This window comes from Rhipicephalus sanguineus, chromosome 7 (genome assembly GCF_013339695.2).
Source record: "Rhipicephalus sanguineus isolate Rsan-2018 chromosome 7, BIME_Rsan_1.4, whole genome shotgun sequence".
Lineage (NCBI taxonomy): Eukaryota > Metazoa > Arthropoda > Arachnida > Ixodida > Ixodidae > Rhipicephalus > Rhipicephalus sanguineus.
The window spans coordinates 22,281,225-22,302,806 of NC_051182.1; positions in this window are offsets into that span (position 1 = coordinate 22,281,225).

The following is a 21,582-nucleotide window of genomic DNA, read 5'->3' on the forward strand; positions in this document are numbered from 1 at the left end:
AACTCAAATAACATGCAACAAAACAAACAAAGCCCAAATTCCAAAAAAAAAGAAATATAACAGCACTAACAACAATATAGCAATTGCAGAGGACGATCAAAACCTGAACATGCGTATTTCGCGCAAATGGTTCTGTGTACAGTGTAGGAAATCTATGCCAGCTTTCACATATTAAGTAACGTAGGAACTATGTAGGATAACTTATATTTGGAGTAGTTTGTTTTGGAAGTTTTTATTTTCCATGTTTCCTTATTTTGTGTATCGAACAACTTTGAGTGTGACAATGCTTCTTTCTTGTTTTCACGTTGGGCAAGCACACGAGTAAGCAGGATGACTACCCTCGCAGTTCACGCAGTGGTGTGGTTCATTTTTGCAGTTTTCAAAAGTGTGTTCGTGAGAAGCGCACTTAGCACATGTGGTTTGGCCCCTGCAGCTCTGTGAGCCGTGGCCGTATTGTTGACATTTAAAGCAGCGTCGCGGATTCGATATGTATGGACGTAGTTCGAGTTTGGTTTAACCAACCTCCACAGTGTCCGGCAGTATGCTCGATGCGAATGTGAGAACGAAGTGCTTTGTTTCGATTTTCTTGTTTTCTCGTTTGATTTTTATTCTCTACACAATCGTGACGTTTTGGTCCTTCAGCCCGTTTGGGAGTTCTTGACTCATATATCTTACGTCATCGTCAGAAATGACGCCTCGGACGGTGTTTAGTGATCGGCGAGGGGTAATGGATAGTGGAAAGTCTTCGAAGGCTGTGATATTTTAAAGTTTTTCGTACTGGTGTTGGTAGAGCACTTCAAAAAGAAGGTCCCCGTTGGCTAAGGTGTCTGTTAGGGTTCTGGAGACCTTGAAGGAAGAAACATGTCTTGCTGTTATTTCAGAGTGCTCGCTGTGAATCACGTGAAATCTAGGAAAGATGCTTTTGTTGTTCGTGAAGAACTTAGCTGTCACGTCGGTGCGCGTCCTCTTCTGAGGGTGGCGATCAGGCGAAGAAAGCGAAGTGTCCATAAAATTTGTACGTGTTTCTGCCTCGGTACCAGCCGCCCACCATGGAGCCCAACAAGGAGACGGCACAGGAACTCGCATGCAAGGCCTACCCGCGCCAACTGTATACCGCGACTATAACCAAATGTGGCTGAACTCAGGGTGGTTAGCCACACAATGTTAACCCTTGCCACCACGAAAAGAGGAAATGAACTGAAGATACGAGAAGACAGGAAAGATTAGAAGTCAGAAAGAAAGACGAAGATGAGGAGAGAGAGACAGGAAAAGGCGACTGCCGGTTTCCCCTAGGTGGGTCAGCCCAGGGGTGCCGTTTACGTGAAGCCGGGGCCAAAGCCCCGGCTTTTTATTGCTGTTACCTAAACGTTTATTAAGGTAGTATGTAATTCATGTAAGCTTACGGCCTGTGAATGTGTTACGCGCTAGAGGTAGACGTAGACTCCGTTATTCTGAAAACAAATACTCTTCCTTACGCCGGAAACGACAAAGTCTAAAGCCTTACTTCATTTTCTCGCAAGCTCTGCATTCCAAATACACAAATAATCGTTTAAAGTATTTATATACATGTCAGCAGTAGCAGCAGCAGCAGTATATGTATCTCAGCGCGCACATTTTAGTGTTGCGAAGCTACCTAAGCCCGATTAAGGTGGTTCATTTTGCTAAGTTTGCAAACAATTTACTCGTTTATTATAAATGGCATCATACATATTGTGAAGAAGTCAGCGCAAACAAGACGGAACGCAAGAAAGGAAGGACACAGTACAAGCGCTGTCTAACAACTTAAGTTTTATTGAAACAAAAAGAGAACACGACGAAAACCAACACAAGCCTGCGCAGAAAATTTAGGTGACGTCAAAGAAATGGCTGAGTTTGCGTACCTCGCAATCTAGTAGACAAACAAACGGTTCAGATATACAATCATTGCCCTCATTTCTCATAAAGAACGCTTCAGCGAGCTCACGCGCCCTTTTGTCTTTATGTTTCAGCATAATAACAGTGTTACTGAAAAACGGTTGGCATTCGCATGATCTGCAGTGGGCCAAAAGGTGTGACGTCGGCGTTCCCTTTAAAGTATTGTGCTGGCGAAGCCTTTCGTTGATGCATTTGCCTGACTGGCCTATATACACCTTTCCACAGGAGAGGGGAATCCTACAGACCACACCAACGGAGCGGGAAACGGCGGGATTGTTAGACAGTTGTTAGACAGCGCTTGTACTGTGTCCTTCCTTTCTTGTGGGTTCCGTCTTATTTGCGCTGACTTCTTCACAATATGCATCAGTTCCAACTCGCCCACATCTCTAACTTACTGCATACATATTGTACACAGAATAAAGGGCCAAGGGGCAGTATGGTGCATATATCCTGCTAAAATGAAATGAAAGCTTCATTGCTGACATTTCTTGCTCACAATCTGTGGCCGCTATTTATCGGCACTCGAGTTGCGCGAGTCCTTATAAAAACGATGAATACGTTCTTCTGTAGTATGTCATAAATTTTGCACACGTGCAGTGCCAGTGCGTATTTCCTTATTTTGTATCTGCAGTTTCTTTTTCTGTATCTGTAGCTTTTCTCGCATACCCAAGTGCATGCACATATTCTTGAGTGTTTCCAATACTGCTTTGCACTTTGCGCGGCAGATGCACGGCGTCGTTTATTTGTCTCTTATAAATAATAACATTTGCGGTCGTACGTGCCAAAACCATGATATTATGAAACACGCCGTAGCGGAGGGCTCTATGATTTTGACCAGTGTTATTTAACCTGCACTGACATCGCACAGTACACGGGCCTCTAGCATTTCGCCTCCACCTAAAAGCGACCGCAGCGGCCGGGATCGAACCCGTGACTTTTGGGTCAGCAGCCGAACACCGTAACCACCATACCAGCGTGGAGGACGTATTACTTAAGATGCCTAAACGCGAAATTTGACCGTCGGCGTTCCGCGTCAACGGCGTCAGCGTACCGTGGCGCCGGGTACGAGGGATGCAAAAAATCGTCACGTGGTGACGTCACCATATTACGTCATCATGACTTCACAAATTTTGGCGTGACGTCACATGACGCCGTTACCACATGACATCTTAGCTTGGTCAAATGTGGCCAGGTCACGGAGGGGGTGCAAAACCAGGTGAGGTGCCTCCGCTCTTGGAGGCAATGCAAAACCACGCTAGGTGCGCAAAACACTGAAGAAGATGGCTTTCGCCTTCGAGTCGTCTTAAGCGAACGCATAAGGGATCCTGTGAGTTTTTATTGCATGAACTGGTTTTCCATGACGTACTCATTGTACAACTTGACTTTCTATCTTGTATTTTTTTTTACTGACAGCGTGTCTACCGTACACAATGCTGCCCCGTCTTCTTTTCATGCATCTTCTTTGTATAGACGCTTCGCGAGTAGTGTTTGTATGTGCACTCCTGCATGACCCTTCATGGCTTACATTAATAAATAAATAAATAAATAAATAAATAAATTATGCTTGCTCATAGAAATTAAATACCAAATGACCGCGTGTGTGTGTCAACGACTGCCGTTCCCCTATCCAGTGTACAGGTGATTTATTTGTGCGCATTAATACTGCGCTGACAGAAGCAGTTACACAAATAAAGTGCGCAATGGAAGAATTTGTTAAGGCCAACAACCACTAGTCGCTTCGCCATGATCGTGCACGATTTAAAAAACACGAAAACACGAAACACGTTGATTTAAGACAGGACAAAAAAGTAACCTTGAAACAGAGAAACAGCGAAGAATAAAAAAGATTTAACTGGACACATACATACATGGGCATCAGACAACGCAGAAGGCGTACTTAAGCCACAAGAAAGTTCGCGGGATCGAATCCCGGCCGCAGCAGCCCCATTTAGATACAGGCGAAATGCCAGAGGCCCGTGCACTTAGATTTAGGTGCACGTCAAAGAACAGATGGTCGAAATTTCCGGAGCCCTCCGCTACGCTGTCTCTCATCATCATATCGTGGTTTTGGGATGTAAACTCCCACAAATAATTATTATTACCAAAAAAAGCCGGCAGATCCCACGCATTGTGGGAATCGATGTAATGCGAAGCAGCCAGCAAAGAGCTGCGTACATCGTCTTGTATGTCATTGAGGAAAATGCGTGTCATGGTTTTCATGTTAACGCCTATTATTTATGTTCGTCACACAGTAACGTCGCGCAATACCAACTTGGGGGTCGATCAACCTAGAGAAACGGCCGCCAGGGCACCATGAGCGTGGCACGTAAGTCATGCTGTACATGACATGCGTGTCATGACTTTCATGTTAACTCGTGTTATTTATGTTCGTCACACAGTCACGTCGCAAGATACCAATTTTGGTGTATATCAACCTAGCGAACGGCCGCCAGCGCACCATGAGCGTGGCACGTAAGTCATGCTGTACATGATATGCGTGTCATGATTTTCATAACTCGTGTTATTTATGTTCGTCACACGGTCACGTCGCAAGATACCAATTATTTATGTATTTAATGTGTTGTATAAACGTACGTTTTGTGTCTAGAATTAGCCCTAGGAACTTGTGCTCTGTTTTTACCGACAGACGCTGACCATGTAGGTCAATGTCTGGATCGGGATGGAGGCCTCTCTTTCTGGAGAATAGGACGCAAGTGCTTTTTTGTGCATTCAGTGTAAACCCATTCTCGTCTGCCCATTTAGAGACCTTGTTCAAGCCCAGCTGGACCTGCCGCTCACACATTGAAAGGTTGCACGATTTGTAACCGATCTGCACGTCGTCCACATATGTGCAATAAAACATGTTCCGTGGAATGTACAGACGTAGCGAATTCATTTTTATAATAAAAAGTGTGCAACTCAGGACACCACCTTGCGGCACTCCAGTTTCCTGGACAAATATTCGGGACAAGACATTACCCACTCGAACACGGAACGTGCGATTGGACAAATAGCTTTCGATTATGGTTAGCATCTTTCCTCGGACACCTAAGTGTGAGAGGTCTCGCAGTATGCCAAAGCGCCACGTGGTGTCGTAAGCCTTTTCCATATCGAGGAACACCGAAAGAAAGAATTGCTTGTGGACAAAAGCGTCGCGAATTTGTGCCTCGATACGGATAAGGTGGTCAGAGGTAGATCTACCCTCTCGAAAACCGCACTGGTATGGGTCAAGTGATTTGTTTACTTCGAGGAAATGTATAAGTCGGCGGTTTATCATCTTTTCAAAAAGTTTACAGAGGCAGCTTGTTAGTGCAATGGGCCTGTAGCTCGCAACGGAGGATGGGTCCTTGCCCTGTTTTAGAATAGCAATAATAATGGCTTCTTTCCAGGCCGAGGGGATCTCGCCGAAAGACCAAACAGCATTATACAGTGAGAGGAGGGCTTTTTGAGTTTCAGATGGCAGGTGTTTCAACATTTCGTATACAACACGGTCGGAGCCTGGGGCAGAATTATTGCAACAGTTAAGCGATGCTTGTAGCTCAGCAATGCAGAAAGGTTCATTGTATGCTTCGTTTGTGGATTTGCGCTCTAGTTTCTGTTTTTCAATTCTTGTTTTGTATCTTTGGAAAGCTTCACTATAGTGCGACGAGCTCGACGCCTGTTCGAAGTGTGAACCTAGGATGTTAGCCTGGTCTTCCAAGCTGTCGCCTTGTGTGTTTACTAGAGGAAGTGAATGTGCTTGTCGGCCTGCTACCCTGCGAACCATGTTCCAGACTTTGGCCTCCTGTGTATATGAATTAATGCCCGATAAAAATTTCTGCCAACTTTCCCTTCTTGCCTGTCGGCGTGTTCTCCTGCCTTGGGACTTAATATTCTTAAAACTGTCCAGATTCTCGGCTGTGGGAGATTCCCGAAGCAGCCTCCATGCTTTATTTTGTTTTTTGCGCGCATTTCTACACTCAGTGTTCCACCACGGCACACTTCTTTTCCCGGGCAGTCCAGATGCTTCTGGGATACACTTATTTGCTACATCAATCAAAAAAGCAGTAAAGTATTCTACAGCTTCCTCCATGCTTAAAGCACACATGTCGGTCCAACTTAAGAGAGCCATTTTACGAAACTGTTCCCAATCGGCTTTGTCAATTTGCCATTTGGGAACCTGTGGAGGGCATTCATTAGCTATTGGTGTGCTCAGAGCTATAGGAAAGTGATCACTTCCATAGGGATTATTAATGACCTTCCATGTTAGCAGGGGCAGAAGTGATGGAGATGTGATGTTGAGGTCTATAGACGAGTACGTATTGTTGGCAAGGCTATAATATGTTGGCTCTTTTTGATTCAAGAGACATGCGCCGGAAGAGAAGAGGAACTGTTCAATTAGACGACCTCGAGCATCGCAGCGAGTCACCCCATAGACCACTATGTGCATCGAAGTCCCCAAGGACCAGATACGGTTCCGGAAGTTCATCCATTAGGGACTGGAATTTATGTTTATTCAGTGGGTGATGCGGAGGTATATAAAGAGAGCAAATGGTGACGAGTTTGTTCAGAAGAACCACTCGAACAGCCACTGCCTCAAGGGACGTTTGGAGTGGTAAGTGTGTGCATGCTATTCCTTGATTAACGATCACTGCTACACCACCGGATGACGCGATGGCATCATCCCGGTCCTTTCGGAAAATAATGTAACTGCGTAGAAAGTTAGTGTATTTGGATTTTAAGTGTGTTTCTTGTACACACAGCACTTTTGGTGTATGTTTGTGTAAAATTTCTTGGATATCGTCGAGGTTTCTCAGCAGTCCTCTGACGTTCCATTGTATAATTTGGGTTTCCATATTGGAAGCAAAGTGGTGCTGTGTGTACGAAAAGAAGTGGCTGTGGTTTCAGTGGCAAGTTGGAGGTCAAGTAACAGGACCGTCCTCGGGCCCCGTTATCGGCTTTTTCGTTTTCTTTGCGCGCTCCAAGGAGCTACGCCGCTCTTTCGGTACCAGATGATGATGATATGTGGAGTTTAATGGCGCAAGGGCCATGCTTGGCCAAAGAGCGCCATGAACAGTGATGAAAGATGTAACATTGATCCTTGAGTTCTGATATGTAAAGTATGTGAACAATGATTGTGTTGAATGGCTGTAAAGGGGCCTTAAAATTCCTCGCGCTAAAGGCGGGTAAAACATAGAGGTATTAAAATCATGACAGTGACGTGAAATGTGTGCATTCAGGATCAATGTCAAGAGGTCGTGACAATAAAACTATGTACAGATGGCATCCGCACGAATACCTCGTCGACGGCCCTTGTGTCCAAGGGCCGCGAGGTAGGTGCTTTTCTAGTGTAGCTGCCGCAGGCACTACCTCTATTCAGAGGTTGTGCTACGGGTGCCGGGATAGATGACGTGGAAACTATGTATATCTTTTAAAAACGCGAATAATGAGTCATGTTTGAAGAGTGCTTCCCTACCGATGAACATTGATGGGTGTAATGGTATTTGTTGTCGGTAGGGGAGTGGGAAATGTTGTTTCCTAAGCGTGTCTAATTCCTTGCACTCGATTAAAATGTGAAGCACGGTGAGTGCTTCACCACATCGGTCACACAAAGGTGGATCGCCACCGGACAAAAGGTGTGAATGTGTACTGTGTGTATGTCCTGTTCTTAATCTGGTAAGTGTTACTTCTGTGTGGCGTGACTTTGATACTGGCGGCCAGTTCTCGATATGTGGCTTGATGACATGAAGTTTATTTCGTGTTTGCCTGTCCCACGACCGCTGCCAGTGATCTCGGAGCTTTCTTTTAATTAAGGGTTTTAGGTCGAGTGCAGGGACGGCTATGGATGTATTGGCGGTAGCGTTTTCGTGGGCAGAAGCAGCTAGCTGGTCCGCCAACACGTTTCCTCTAATTTCGCGGTGCCCTGGCACCCAGCACACTACGACATGCTGTTTGAGTGCGTAGATCGTGCATAGAGTTGTGTAAACCGAGACTAGGACAGGGTTCTTGTGCTTTTTGAGAGTTTTCAGAGCTTTCACTACGCTTAGTGAATCAGTGTATATCACTGCACTTTGTAGCTTATTTTCTTTAATATGTTTGATGGCCGCAAATATCGCGTATGCTTCAGCTGTGAAAATGCTTGTATTGGGGTGCAGAACGCCTACATCTGAAAAGGATGGGCCAACCGCTGCGTATGACACAGAAGTGTTAGACTTTGAGGCATCTGTAAAGAATTCAGGGTGTGGGTACTTGTATTGTAATTCGAGGAAGTGTGTACGGATATGTGCAAGTGGCGCATGCTTGGTAACTTCGACGAAAGAAACATCGCAATCTATAAGCTGCCACTGCCACGGCGGGAGATAGGCAGCGGGAGCCATTAGACAGTGTTCGAGAAGTGGCACACCTATTTCTTCAGCTAGTCCCCTCACACGAAGTGAGTACGGCTGTCTCATCGAGGGACGGTTGTGAAAAAGTTCAGAAGCAGACAACTCATTGATTGTAGTGTGTGAGGGGTGTTCGTTGTTTGCGTTCACTTTGAGGAAATATACAAAAGATAGGTAAGATCTCTGAAGGTGTAGCGACCATTCGTCCGATTCGACGTAGAGGCTTTCCACGGGGCTGGTGCGAAAGGCGCCCGTAAAAAGACGAATGCCCAAATGGTGGACTGGGTCAAGCATCTTCAAGGCACTTGGTGTCGCAGAGTGATAGATTATCGCCCCGTAATCTAGGCGCGTGCGTACAAGGCTTTTATAAAGGTTCATCAGGCACTTCCTGTCACTGCCCCACGTGGTGCGTGACAACACTTTTAGAATATTCATTGTTTTAATGCACTTGTTTTTTATGTACTTAATGTGCGGTATGAACGTAAGTTTTGTGTCTAGAATTAGCCCTAGGAACTTGTGCTCTGTTTTTACCAACAGACGCTGACCATGTAGGTCAATGTCTGGATCGGGATGAAAGCCTCTTTTTCTGGAGAATAGGACGCAAGTGCTTTTTTGTGCATTCAGCGTAAACCCATTCTCGTCTGCCCATTTACAGACCTTGTTCAAGCCCAGCTGGACCTGCCGCTCACACATTGCAAGGTTGCACGACTTATAACCGATCTGCACGTCGTCCACATATGTGCAATAAAACATGTTCCGTGGAATGTACAGACGTAGCGAATTCATTTTTATAATGAAAAGTGTGCAACTCAGGACACCACCTTGCGGCACTCCAGTTTCCTGGACAAATATTCTGGACAAGACGTTACCCACTCGAACACGGAACGTGCGATTGGACAAATAGCTTTCGATTATGGTCAGCATCTTTCCTCGGACACCTAAGTGTGAGAGGTCTCGCAGTATGCCATAGCGCCATGTGGTGTCGTAAGCCTTTTCCATATCGAGGAACACCGAAAGAAAGAATTGCTTGTGGACAAAAGCGTCGCGAATTTGTGCCTCGATACGGATAAGGTGGTCAGAGGTAGATCTACCCTCTCGAAAACCGCACTGGTATGGGTCGAGTGATTTGTTTGCTTCGAGGAAATGTATAAGTCGGCGGTTTATCATTTTTTCAAAAAGTTTACACAGGCAGCTTGTTAGTGCAATGGGCCTGTAGCTCGTAACGGAGGATGGGTCCTTGCCCTGTTTTAAAATCGGAATAATAATGGCTTCCTTCCAGGCCGAGGGGATCTCGCCGGAAGACCAAACAGCATTATACAGTGAGAGGAGGGCTTTTTGCGTTTCAGATGGCAGGTGTTTCAACATTTCATATACAAAACGGTCGGAGCCTGGGGCGGAATTATTGCAACAGTTAAGCGATGCTTGTAGCTCAGCAATGCAGAAAGGTTCATTGTATGCTTCGTGTTTTGTGGATTTGCGCTCTAATTTCTGTTTTTCGATTCTTGTTTTGTATCTTTGGAAAGCTTCTCTATAGTGCGACGAGCTCGACACCTGTTCGAAGTGTGCACCTAGGAAGTTCGCCTGGTCTTCCAAGCTGTCGCCTTGTGTGTTTACTAGAGGAAGTGAATGTGCTTGTCGGCCTGCTACCCTGCTAACCATGTTCCAGACTTTGGCCTCCTGTGTATATGAATTAATGCCCGATAAAAACTTCTGCCAACTTTCCCTTCTGGCCTGTCGGCGCGTTCTCCTACCTTGGGACTTTATGTTCTTGAAACTGTCAAGATTCTCGGCTGTCGGAGAGTCCCTGAGCAACCTCCATGCTTTGTTTTGTTTTTTCCGTGCATTTCGACACTCAGTGTTCCACCACGGGACACGTCGTTTCCCGGGCAGTCCAGTTGTTTGTGGGATGCACTTAGTTGCAGCATCCGTGAGAAAAGCTGTAAAGTACTCTACGGCTGCATCTATGCTTAAACCACACATATCAGTCCAATTTAAGCGAGTAACTTTACGAAACTCTTCCCAATCGGCTTTGTCAATATGCCACTTGGGAACCTGTGGGGGACAGTCATACATTATTGGTGAGCTCAGAATTATTGGAAAGTGGTCGCTTCCATAAGGATTATTACCGACTTTCCATTTGAATAGAGGTAGAAGTGATGGAGATGTAATGGTGAGATCTATGGACGAGTAGGTATTGTTAGCGAAGTTATAGTATGTTGGCTCTTTCTGATTCAACAGACACGCACCGGACGTGAAGAGGAACTGTTCAATCAGACGACCTCGTGCATCGCAGCGAGAGTCACCCCATAGACTGCTATGTGCATTAAAGTCCCCAAGGACCAGGTAAGGTTCTGGGAGTTCATTTATTAAAGACTGAAATTCATGTTTTTGCAGTTGGTAGTGTGGTGGTATGTAGAGCGAGCAAATGGTGACAAGTTTGTTCAAAAGAACCGCTCGAACAGCCACTGCCTCGAGGGACGTTTGGAGTGGTAAGTGTGTACATGCTATTCCTTGATTAACTACAACGGCTACGCCACCGGATGACGCCATGGCATCGTTCCGGTCCTTTCGGAAAATAATGTAACTACGTAGAAAGTTGGTGTGCTTGGATTTTAAGTGTGTTTCTTGTACACACAGCACTTTTGGTGAATGTTTGTGTAATAGTTCCTGGACGTCATCGAGATTTCTAAGGAGTCCTCTGACGCTCCATTGTATGATTTGTGTTTCCATGTTGGAAGTGAAGTATAGTGCTGTGTGTACGAAAAGGAAGTAGCTGTTTTTCAAACGGAAAGTTGGAACTTAAGTAACAGAGCCGTCGGCGGGCGCTGTTATCGGCTTTTTTGTTTTCTTAGCGCGCTCCAAGGAGCTACGCCGCTCTTTCGGCACCAGGGGTACCATAGTTATGTCCATTGCCACGTGTGATGCACTGGACGCCCGCGTACGCGAGCTGTTGAGTTGCTTTACCGACCTCGCCTGGCCAGGCGTGGTCGTGAGACCCGACGACCCTGGAGTCGCCGAGATCTCTGGCTGGGCAGGTGGAGCAGACTTAACTGCTGCCACCACGGGGGCAGCCGCCACGGCCGATGGCTCACCTTGCGTGGGCCGGGGCAGTGGCGGTGGCCGATGCGACGCTGCCCCCTGACGCGCCGCATCAGCATAGGTAGGACCATGAAAGGCCGAACACCTTCTTCGTGCTTCTTTGAATGAGATATTTTCGCGTACCTTCAGTGATATAATATCTTTTTCCTTTTTCCAGATTGGGCAACAACGTGAATACGCGGCGTGGTCGCCGTCGCAATTCACACAATGTGGGGTTTCATTACAGTTGTCCGAGGCATGGCCTTGGACGCCACATTTCGCGCAGGTAGGTCGACCTCGGCAACTCAGAGAGCCGTGGCCAAATCTTTGGCATTGAAAACATCTGCGAGGGTTTGGAATGTACGGCCTGATATTTGTCTTTGTGTACCCAGTGTCTATGGTCTGTGGTAGTTCGCTTGTGGCAAAGGTTAGTATCAGGTGTTTAGTGGGAATTTCCTCGTTGTTTCTTCGGATGATGATTCGTTTTACATTTGTCACGTGCTGATCCTTCCAGCCTTCGAGGAGTTCGGTCTCTGTAAGTTCAAGAAGGTCTGCGTCCGACACTACTCCACGGGCGGAGTTCATGGACCGATGGGGGGTTACTGTTATGGGAATGTCGCCGAAAGTTCGGAGGTTCTTTAGTTTGTCAAACTGGGTCTTGTCATGTAGTTCGAGTAGGAGGTCTCCACTAGCCATTTTCGTGACTTTATAGCCAGCACCTAAGGTGTCTGTGAGTGATTTGGACACTATGAAAGGGGACATGGTTCTAGCTGTTTTGTTACTGTTCTCACTGTGTACAACATGATAGTGGGGGAATACTTCTTTTGGTCGACTGAGAAATGTGAGTTCTTCGGTGCGTACACGCTTTGAAGCGGTACGATCATTGATTAGAGGAAACGCTCTATGCATGTTATTGGAGTTCGTTTCGGCAGCGATGGCGGCCACCCACCACGGAGCCCAACACGGGGACGCTGCAAGATTCATGATGCTGAAAACATGCAGACGCCAGCCGTACACCGCTACTATAACCGAATGCGCATAGACCAAGGTTGGCTAGTTGCACAGGGTTAACCCAGGCCGCCTACGAAAACTGGGAAGTAACAGAAAATAGTAGGAGACAGGACAGCGAGGAAAGTAGATAGGAAAGTGAAAGATCAGAGAGGGGGATAGGAAAAGGCGACCGCCGATTTCCCCTGGGTGGGTCAGCCCAGGGGTGCCGTCTACGTGAAGCCGGGGCCAAAGGGGTGTGTTGCCTCTGCCGGGGGGCCTTAAAGGTCATCACCCGGCGTCGGCTCAACCCCCAGGATCCCCTTTTCCCCGGACACGGCAAAGCCACGCACGGCGAGGCGTGGGAGGGGGTCGAAACCCCCCCATTAGCTCGGGTCCGTGGTGTCGCTACACACCAAACGCCTGCTTGCGCAGACGCCCCTGCGGGGTTCGGTACCAGAGGTAGCGGAGTTGTGTCCATTGCCTCGTTTGAGACACTGGACGCCCGCGTGTGCGAGCTGATTGTTCGTTTTTCCGACCTCGCCTGGCGAGGCGTGGTCGTTTGACCCGACGACCCTGGAGTCGCCTGGATCAGTGGCTTGGTAGGTGGAGCAGTCTTGACTGCTGCCACCACGGGGGCAGGCGGGGCAGCCTTGGCTGCTCCTACCGTGGGGGCGGGTGGCCGTCGCCCCAGCACACTGTGCGTGGCATGGGCGACTGTCTGTGGCCGTTGTAGTGCTGCCCCGTGTTGCACTACATCGGCAAATGATGGTTTGTGAGGAAAAGCTCGTGAGACACGTTGTCGCGCTTCCCGGAAGCTTATATTCTCTGTCACCTTGATTGTGAGGACTTCTTTTTCTCTCTTCCACGCTGCGCATGTTCTGGAGTATGCGGGATGGGCGCCATCGCAGTTCGCACAATGGGCCTCCGATTCAGTCTTGCAGTCATCGGTTGAGTGTCCTGTAGTGGCGCACTTTGCGCAAGTGAGCTGCCCTCGGCAGCTTTGGCACGCGTGGCCAAATCTCTGGCACTTAAAACAGCGCCGGGGATTTGGGATATATGCTCTCACACGTATTTTTAGGTAGCCTGTCGCGACTGTTTCGGGGAGTGTACTAGAGCCAAATGTGAGAATTAGGTGTCTGGTAGGACGTTCCTTGTCGTTGCGCCTGATTTTGATACGCTGCACATGTAAAACATTTTCATTTTTCCACCCATCAAGCAGTTCTTCGTCTGTGAGATCCACGAGGTCGTCGTCTGAGACTACACCTTTCACTGTGTTCATGGTTCGATGCGGTGTAACGGATATGGGCCAATCCCCAAACACTACTAGGTTGTTGAGTTTCTGGCACTGTGGTCTGTCCTTAACTTCGATTAATAGATCCCCGCTTGCCATTTTGGTGCCTTTGTAACCACTGCCAATGGCGTCAGTTAGGCATCTAGAGACCAAGAACGGTGAGATGTTGGTGACTTTCTTTTCGGTGCTTTCGCAGTGAATGACGTGGTATTTGGGGAAGTTGTCTTTCTTTTCCACGAGGGAATCTAGGCTTACATCGGTGCGCCACCTTTTCGGGGGGTGATCAACGGAGAAAGGGTTTGGTGATCCCATGAGAGGAGGTTGTTGTTCGGCAGCCATGCCAGCCGCCCACCATCGAGCCCAACGAGGGGACGCAGCGAGACATGGAAGGAAACGCGGACGTCAGCTGTACATGGCCACTATAACCAAATATGGTTTACCCTAGGTTGGATAACCACACAAGGTTAACCCTTGCCGCCAGGAAAAAGTGAAATAAAAGAAGAGAGGAGTAGACAGGAAAGATCAAAATAAGGGAGAAAGACGAAGACGTGGGTAGAGAGAGAGATAGGAAAAGGCGACTGCCGATTTCCCCTGGGTGGGTCAGCCCAGGGTTGCCGTCTACGTGAAGCCGGGGCCAAAGGGGTGTGTTGCCTCTGCCGGGGGGCCTTAAAGGTCCAATCACCCGGCGTCGGCTCAACCCCCAGGATCCCCTTTTCCCCGGACACGGCAATGCCACGCACGACTAGGCGTGGGAGGGGGTCGAAACCTCCCCGTTAGCTCGGGTCCGTGATGTCGCTACACACCAAACGCCTGCTCGCGCAGACGCCCCTGCGGGGTGACGTGAAATGTGTGCATTCAGGATCAATGTCAAGAGGTCGTGACAATAAAACTATGTACAGATGACATCAGCACGAATACCTCGTCGACGGCCCTTGTGTCCAAGGGCCGCGAGGTAGGTGCTTTTCTAGTGTAGCTGCCGCATGCACTACCTCTATTCAGAGGTTGTGCTACGGGTGCCGGGATAGATGACGTGGAAACTATGTATATCTTTTAAAAACGCGAATAATGAGTCATGTTTGAAAAGTGCTTCCCTACCGATGAACATTGATGGGTGTAATGGTATTTGTTGTCGGTAGGGGAGTGGGAAATGTTGTTTCCTAAGCGTGTCTAATTCCTTGCACTCGATTAAAATGTGAAGCACGGTGAGTGCTTCACCACATCTGTCACACAAAGGTGGATCGCCACCGGACAAAAGGTGTGAATGTGTACTGTGTGTATGTCCTTTTCTTAATCTGGTAAGTGTTACTTCTGTGTGGCGTGACTTCGATACTAGCGGCCAGTTCTCGATATGTGGCTTGATGACATGAAGTTTATTTCGTGTTTGCCTGTCCCACGACCGCTGCCAGTGATCTCGGAGCTTTCTTTTAATTAAGGGTTTTAGGTCGAGTGCAGGGACGGCTATGGATGTATTGGCGGTAGCGTTTTCGTGGGCAGAAGCAGCTAGCTGGTCCGCCAACACGTTTCCTCTAAGTTCGCGGTGCCCTGGCACCCAGCACACTACGACATGCTGTTTGAGTGGGTAGATCGTGCATAGAGTTGTGTAAACCGAGACTAGGACAGGGTTCTTGTGCTTTTTGAGTTTTCAGAGCTTTCACTACGCTTAGTGAATCAGTGTATATCACTGCACTTTGTAGCTTATTTTCTTTAAAATGTTTGATGGCCGCAAAGATCGCGTATGCTTCAGCTGTGAAAATGCTTGTATTGGGGTGCAGAACGCCTACATCTGAAAAGGATGGGCCAACCGCTGCGTATGACACAGAAGTGTTAGACTTTGAGGCATCTGTAAAGAATTCAGGGTGTGGGTACTTGTATTGTAATTCGAGGAAGTGTGTACGGATATGTGCAAGTGGAGCATGCTTGGTAACTTCGACGAAAGAAACATCGCAGTCTATAAGCTGCCACTGCCACGGCGGGAGATAGGCAGCGGGAGCCATTAGACAGTGTTCGAGAAGTGGCACACCTATTTCTTCAGCTAGTCCCCTCACACGAAGTGAGTACGGCTGTCTCATCGAGGGACGGTTGTGAAAAAGTTCAGAAGCAGACAACTCATTGATTGTAGTGTGTGAGGGGTGTTCGTTGTTTGCGTTCACTTTGAGGAAATATACAAAAGATAGGTAAGATCTCTGGAGGTGTAACGACCACTCGTTCGATTCAACGTAAAGGCTTTCTACGGGGCTACTAGGAAAAGCACCCGTAGAAAGACGAATGCCCAAATGGTGGACTGGGTCAAGCATCTTCAAGGCACTTGGTGTCGCAGAGTGATAGATTATCGCCCCGTAATCTAGGCGCGTGCGTACAAGGCTTTTATAAAGGTTCATCAGGCACTTCCTGTCACTACCCCACGTGGTGCGTGACAACACTTTTAGAATATTCATTGTTTTTGTTGTTGTTGTTGAGTTGAGTTTTATGGCGCAAGAGCGACTAAGGCTATGCTGCGCCAGACACATGGTGGGGAAAGGAAAAAGACACTTATAATAAACAACGATATGGCCCTGACTATGAAATATGTGCTAGGCGGTGACAAATGGGATATAATGAACAGTGTAGCTTGGCTGTAGAGAGGCCTAAGAGAACTAGTTGCGTAATAGCGTAATATATATATATATATATATATATATATATATATATATATATATATATATATATATATATATAAAGTTGTGAACCTGATGCGCGGGGTGGTCAATGTGTATGGTTGCTGCGCGTGACTATCTTGCTAAAACCGTGAAGGAGTTTACCTAGCACTACTGCCCTGCCAGCGCCCTTGTGCCCAAGGGCCGGGAGGCAAGTGCCTTATTTCAAATTCCTGCTGCAGCAAGGGTCTCTCCGGAGAGGCCGTGCTACAGTTCGCATGAGTTTTGCTGGTCTGGTAGAGGTAGCATAGTTTGTCGTAATTAAAGTTTATTTAGCAATTCCGCTTCATCTAAAAAGCGGAATACATTAGCCAGGGGTACTAACGGGTCATCTCCTAAGATTAACATTGGATGAAATGGAATTTTCAACTTATAAAAGATTTGAAAATGTTTTTGTCTTAACGGTTCCATATGTGGGCATGCTATTAAAATGTGTACAACTGTTAGTTTTTCATTGCATTTATCGCATGCTGCTGGTTCGTTATCTGCCAGTAGATAATTATGTGTGACGTGTGTATGGCCTATTCGAAGTCGGCACAGTACTACTTCGATAAAGCGCTCTTGATGAAAGCAAGTCTTCCACTCACCAAGGACAGGTTTTATTAGGCGAAGTTTGTTGTTTTGTTGCGATTTCCATTCTTGCTGCCAATGAGAGGTGATGGCCCGGCGAACTGCTTTAATTCCATCCCTAACTGGTACATTGATTTTTGAAACACGTAGCTCTTTTGCCGTTGCTGCGAGTTGGTCCGCCCTTTCATTACCTGGTATCCCAACGTGACTCGGGACCCAACAGAAGTGTATGGCATGGTCGTCGGTGAGGTGAGATAACATGTTTAAAATATCACCAATAAAGGGCTCATACTGAGATATTGAATTTAAGGCTCTGAGAGCACTTAAAGAGTCTGTAAAAATGACTGCTTTCTTGTGTTTTGAGTTTATGATATTCCGTACTGCCATCCATAAGGCATAGCACTCTGCGGTGTAGATGGAGACAAAATATGGTAGCCTTGCTACCTGCTCGCATGTTCCTCCTATCACGCTGCTTCCAACATACGCAGACGTCTTCGAACCATCAGTATAAAATTATTTGTAAGTGTGGTAGGTTTCTTGTAGCATGCGAAATTCCTGCAGTATATATTCACGTGGGGTGTGTTGCTTTTAAGATGTGTTAGTGAGAAATCAAGGTATTTGGAGAAGTCTTGCGACGGAGAGAGCTTCATCAGGGACATTCAGGGCGCGAAGTTTTTCTTCAAATCTAAGTGCTAGTGGTCTAATGGCGTTTGGCTTGTTCATGTAGTGTAGTCGTTGGTCAGAGCGTGTGATAATGTTGTAACATATATGGTCTGGTGAAGAACGAACTTTGAGGGCATATGTAAACATCAGTTGCGTTCTTCTGTATTCCAAGGACGGTTCGTTGCTTTCGGAGTACAAGCTAGGAATGGGCGAGGTCCGGTAGGCACCTGTTGCTAAGCGTAGCCCTTTGTTGTGGACAGGATCTAGGCGCTTGAGGTACGAGCCTCTTGCTGAACCATATATAATACTACCGTAGTCTAGTTTACTACGTACCAACGAGCGATAGATGTGTAGAAGGCATTTCCGGTCGGAACCCCACCGCTTCCGAGACAACACTTTGAGGACATTGAGGGCCTTATTGGCTTTGACTTTCAGATTATTAATGTGTGAAAGAAAGTTAAGCTTCTTATCGAATACGACCCCCAAAAACTTTTGTTCCTGTTTTATTGGCAATGATGTTTCGTTTAATTTAAGGACGGGATCTGGTTGCAAGCCTCGTTTGTGAGAGAACACCACGGCGACGGTCTTTTCCTCTGAAAAGCGGAAGCCGTTTTTGTTAGCCCATTGGATTAGCCTGTTTAGTGCGATTTGCGTTTGTCGTTCGCACGTCGCCATGTTAGGTGACCTGCATGCTATTTGGAGGTCATCAACATAAAGTGAGTGCATAAGAGTGGAGGGTATGACCTGGTTCACAGAGTTCATTTTGACGACAAAGAGGGTTGTGCTTAAGACACAGCCCTGAGGCACACCGTTTTCTTGAGTATATGGACGTGAAAGTGTTAAGCCTAAACGAACTTGAAACGTTGTTTTAATTCATTGTTTTAATGCACTTGTTTTTTATGTACTTAATGTGCGGTATGAACGTAAGTTTTGTGTCTATAATTAGCCCTAGGAACTTGTGCTCTGTTTTTACCAACAGACGCTGACCATGTAGGTCAATGTCTGGATCGGGATGAAAGCCTCTTTTTCTGGAGAATAGGACGCAAGTGCTTTTTTGTGCATTCAACGTAAACCCATTCTCGTCTGCCCATTTAGAGACCTTGTTCAAGCCCAGCTGGACCTGCCGCTCACACATTGAAAGGTTGCACGACTTATAACCGATCTGCACGTCGTCCACATATGTGCAATAAAACATGTTCCGTGGAATGTACAGACGTAGCGAATTCATTTTTATAATAAAAAGTGTGCAACTCAGGACACCACCTTGCGGCACTCCAGTTTCCTGGACAAATATTCGGGACAAGACATTACCCACTCGAACACGGAACGTGCGATTGGACAAATAGCTTTCGATTATGGTTAGCATCTTTCCTCGGACACCTAAGTGTGAGAGGTCTCGCAGTATGCCAAAGCGCCACGTGGTGTCGTAAGCCTTTTCCATATCGAGGAACACCGAAAGAAAGAATTGCTTGTGGACAAAAGCGTCGCGAATTTGTGCCTCGATACGGATAAGGTGGTCAGAGGTAGATCTACCCTCTCGAAAACCGCACTGGTATGGGTCAAGTGATTTGTTTACTTCGAGGAAATGTATAAGTCGGCGGTTTATCATCTTTTCAAAAAGTTTACACAGGCAGCTTGTTAGTGCAATGGGCCTGTAGCTCGCAACGGAGGATGTGTCCTTGCCCTGTTTTAGAATAGCAATAATAATGGCTTCTTTCCAGGCCGAGGGGATCTCGCCGAAAGACCAAACAGCATTATACAGTGAGAGGAGGGCTTTTTGAGTTTCAGATGGCAGGTGTTTCAACATTTCGTATACAACACGGTCGGAGCCTGGGGCAGAATTATTGCAACAGTTAAGCGATGCTTGTAGCTCAGCAATGCAGAAAGGTTCATTGTATGCTTCGTGTTTTGTGGATTTGCGCTCTAATTTCTGTTTTTCGATTCTTGTTTTGTATCTTTGGAAAGCTTCACTATAGTGCGACGAGCTCGACACCTGTTCGAAGTGTGCACCTAGGAAGTTCGCCTGGTCTTCCAAGCTGTCGCCTTGTGTGTTTACTAGAGGAAGTGAATGTGCTTGTCGGCCTGCTACCCTGCTAACTATGTTCCAGATTTTGGCCTCCTGTGTATATGAATTAATGCCCGATAAAAACTTCTGCCAACTTTCCCTTCTGGCCTGTCGGCGCGTTCTCCTACCTTGGGACTTTTATGTTCTTGAAACTGTCAAGATTCTCGGCTGTCGGAGAGTCCCTAAGCAACCTCCATGCTTTGTTTTGTTTTTCCGTGCATTTCGACACTCAGTGTTCCACCACGGGACACGTCGTTTCCCGGGCAGTCCAGTTGTTTGTGGGATGCACTTAGTTGCAGCATCCGTGAGAAATGCTGTAAAGTACTCTACGGCTGCATCTATGCTTAAACCACACATATCAGTCCAATTTAAGCGAGTAACTTTACGAAACACTTCCCAATCGGCTTTGTCAATATGCCACTTGGGAACCTGTGGGGGACAGTCATACATTATTGGTGAGCTCAGAACTATTGGAAAGTGGTCGCTTTCATAAGGATTATTACCGACTTTCCATTTGAAGAGAGGTAGAAGTGATGGAGATGCTATGCTGAGATCTATGGACGAGAATGTTCTGTTTGCGAGGCTATAGTATGTTGGTTGTTTTTTATTTAAGAGACATGCGCCAGAAGAGAAAAGGAACTGTTCGATCAGACGACCTCGCGCATCGCAGCGAGAGTCTCCCCACAGACTGTTGTGTGCATTCAAGTCTCCAAGGACCAGATATGGTTCTGGAAGTTGATCTATTAAGGACTCAAATTCATGTTTCTGGAGCTGGTAGTGCGGGGGCACGTAAAGTGAGCAGATTGTGATCAGGTTGTTGAAGAGAACGGCTCGGACAGCCACTGCCTCAAGGGACGTTTGTAGTGGTAAGTGGGTACATGCAATTCCTTGATGAACTATAACAGCTACGCCACCAGATGACGCCATAGCATCATCCCGGTCCTTTCGGAATATGACGTATTGGCGTAGAAAATTTGTGTTCTTGGATTTTAAATGTGTTTCTTGTACACACAGCACTTTTGGTGAGTGTTCATGTAGCAACTCTTGGATATCGTCGAGGTTTCTTAGAAGACCTCTCACGTTCCACTGTAAAATTTGTGTATCCATTTTGAGTGTAAATTAGTGCTGTGTGTACTGGAACAACTATTGCCTTATGTCACAGGGCCCTTTCCAGGCCCTGTGATGCGGGCTTTTTCTTTTTTGGCGCGCTCCAACGAGCTGCGCCGTTCCTTGGGCGCTTGAGACGCCGTTGGACTTGCCATTGTGTCCATCGCCTCGGCAGAGGCGCTGGATGCCCGCTCGCGGCTAACGCGCACGGGTGTCAGTTTTGGGGCTTTCTGCCTGAGCAGAAGGCCCTGGGCCTGCAGATCCGGAGGCCTGCATGCCCTTTGGTTGCGGAGCAGCAGAGGCTGCTTCCGCTGAGGGGGCGGGTGGCGCTGCCGCCCGTCCACTTTGCGTGGTACGCGCGGCCGCCACGAACCTTTGTGGCACTGCCCCCTTGCGTGCCACGTCCGCGAATGAAGGTCCCTGCGCAAAAGAAAGGCGTTTTCGCGCCTCCCTAAAGGAGATGTTCTCTGTAACCTTGAGTGTGATTACTTCTTTTTCTTTTTTCCACGAAGGACATGCACGAGAGTAGGCGGGGTGCCCACCGTCGCAGTTTGCGCAGTGTGGAGATTCGACACAGTTGTCAGCAGGGTGTTCATGTGAACTGCACTTGGCGCAGGTTTGACGGCCACGGCAACTCTGAGAGCCGTGACCGAAACGCTGGCACTTGAAGCAGCGTCGCGGGTTGGGGATATAGGGTCTGACCTTTAGTTTCAAGTATCCTGTTTCGACATGTTCTGGCAGTGTGCTTGTGGCAAATGTGAGAATGAGGTGTTTTGTCTGGATTTCTTTATCTTCACGCCTGATTTTAATTCTCTGCACATTGATCACATGCTGGTCGCTCCAGCCCTC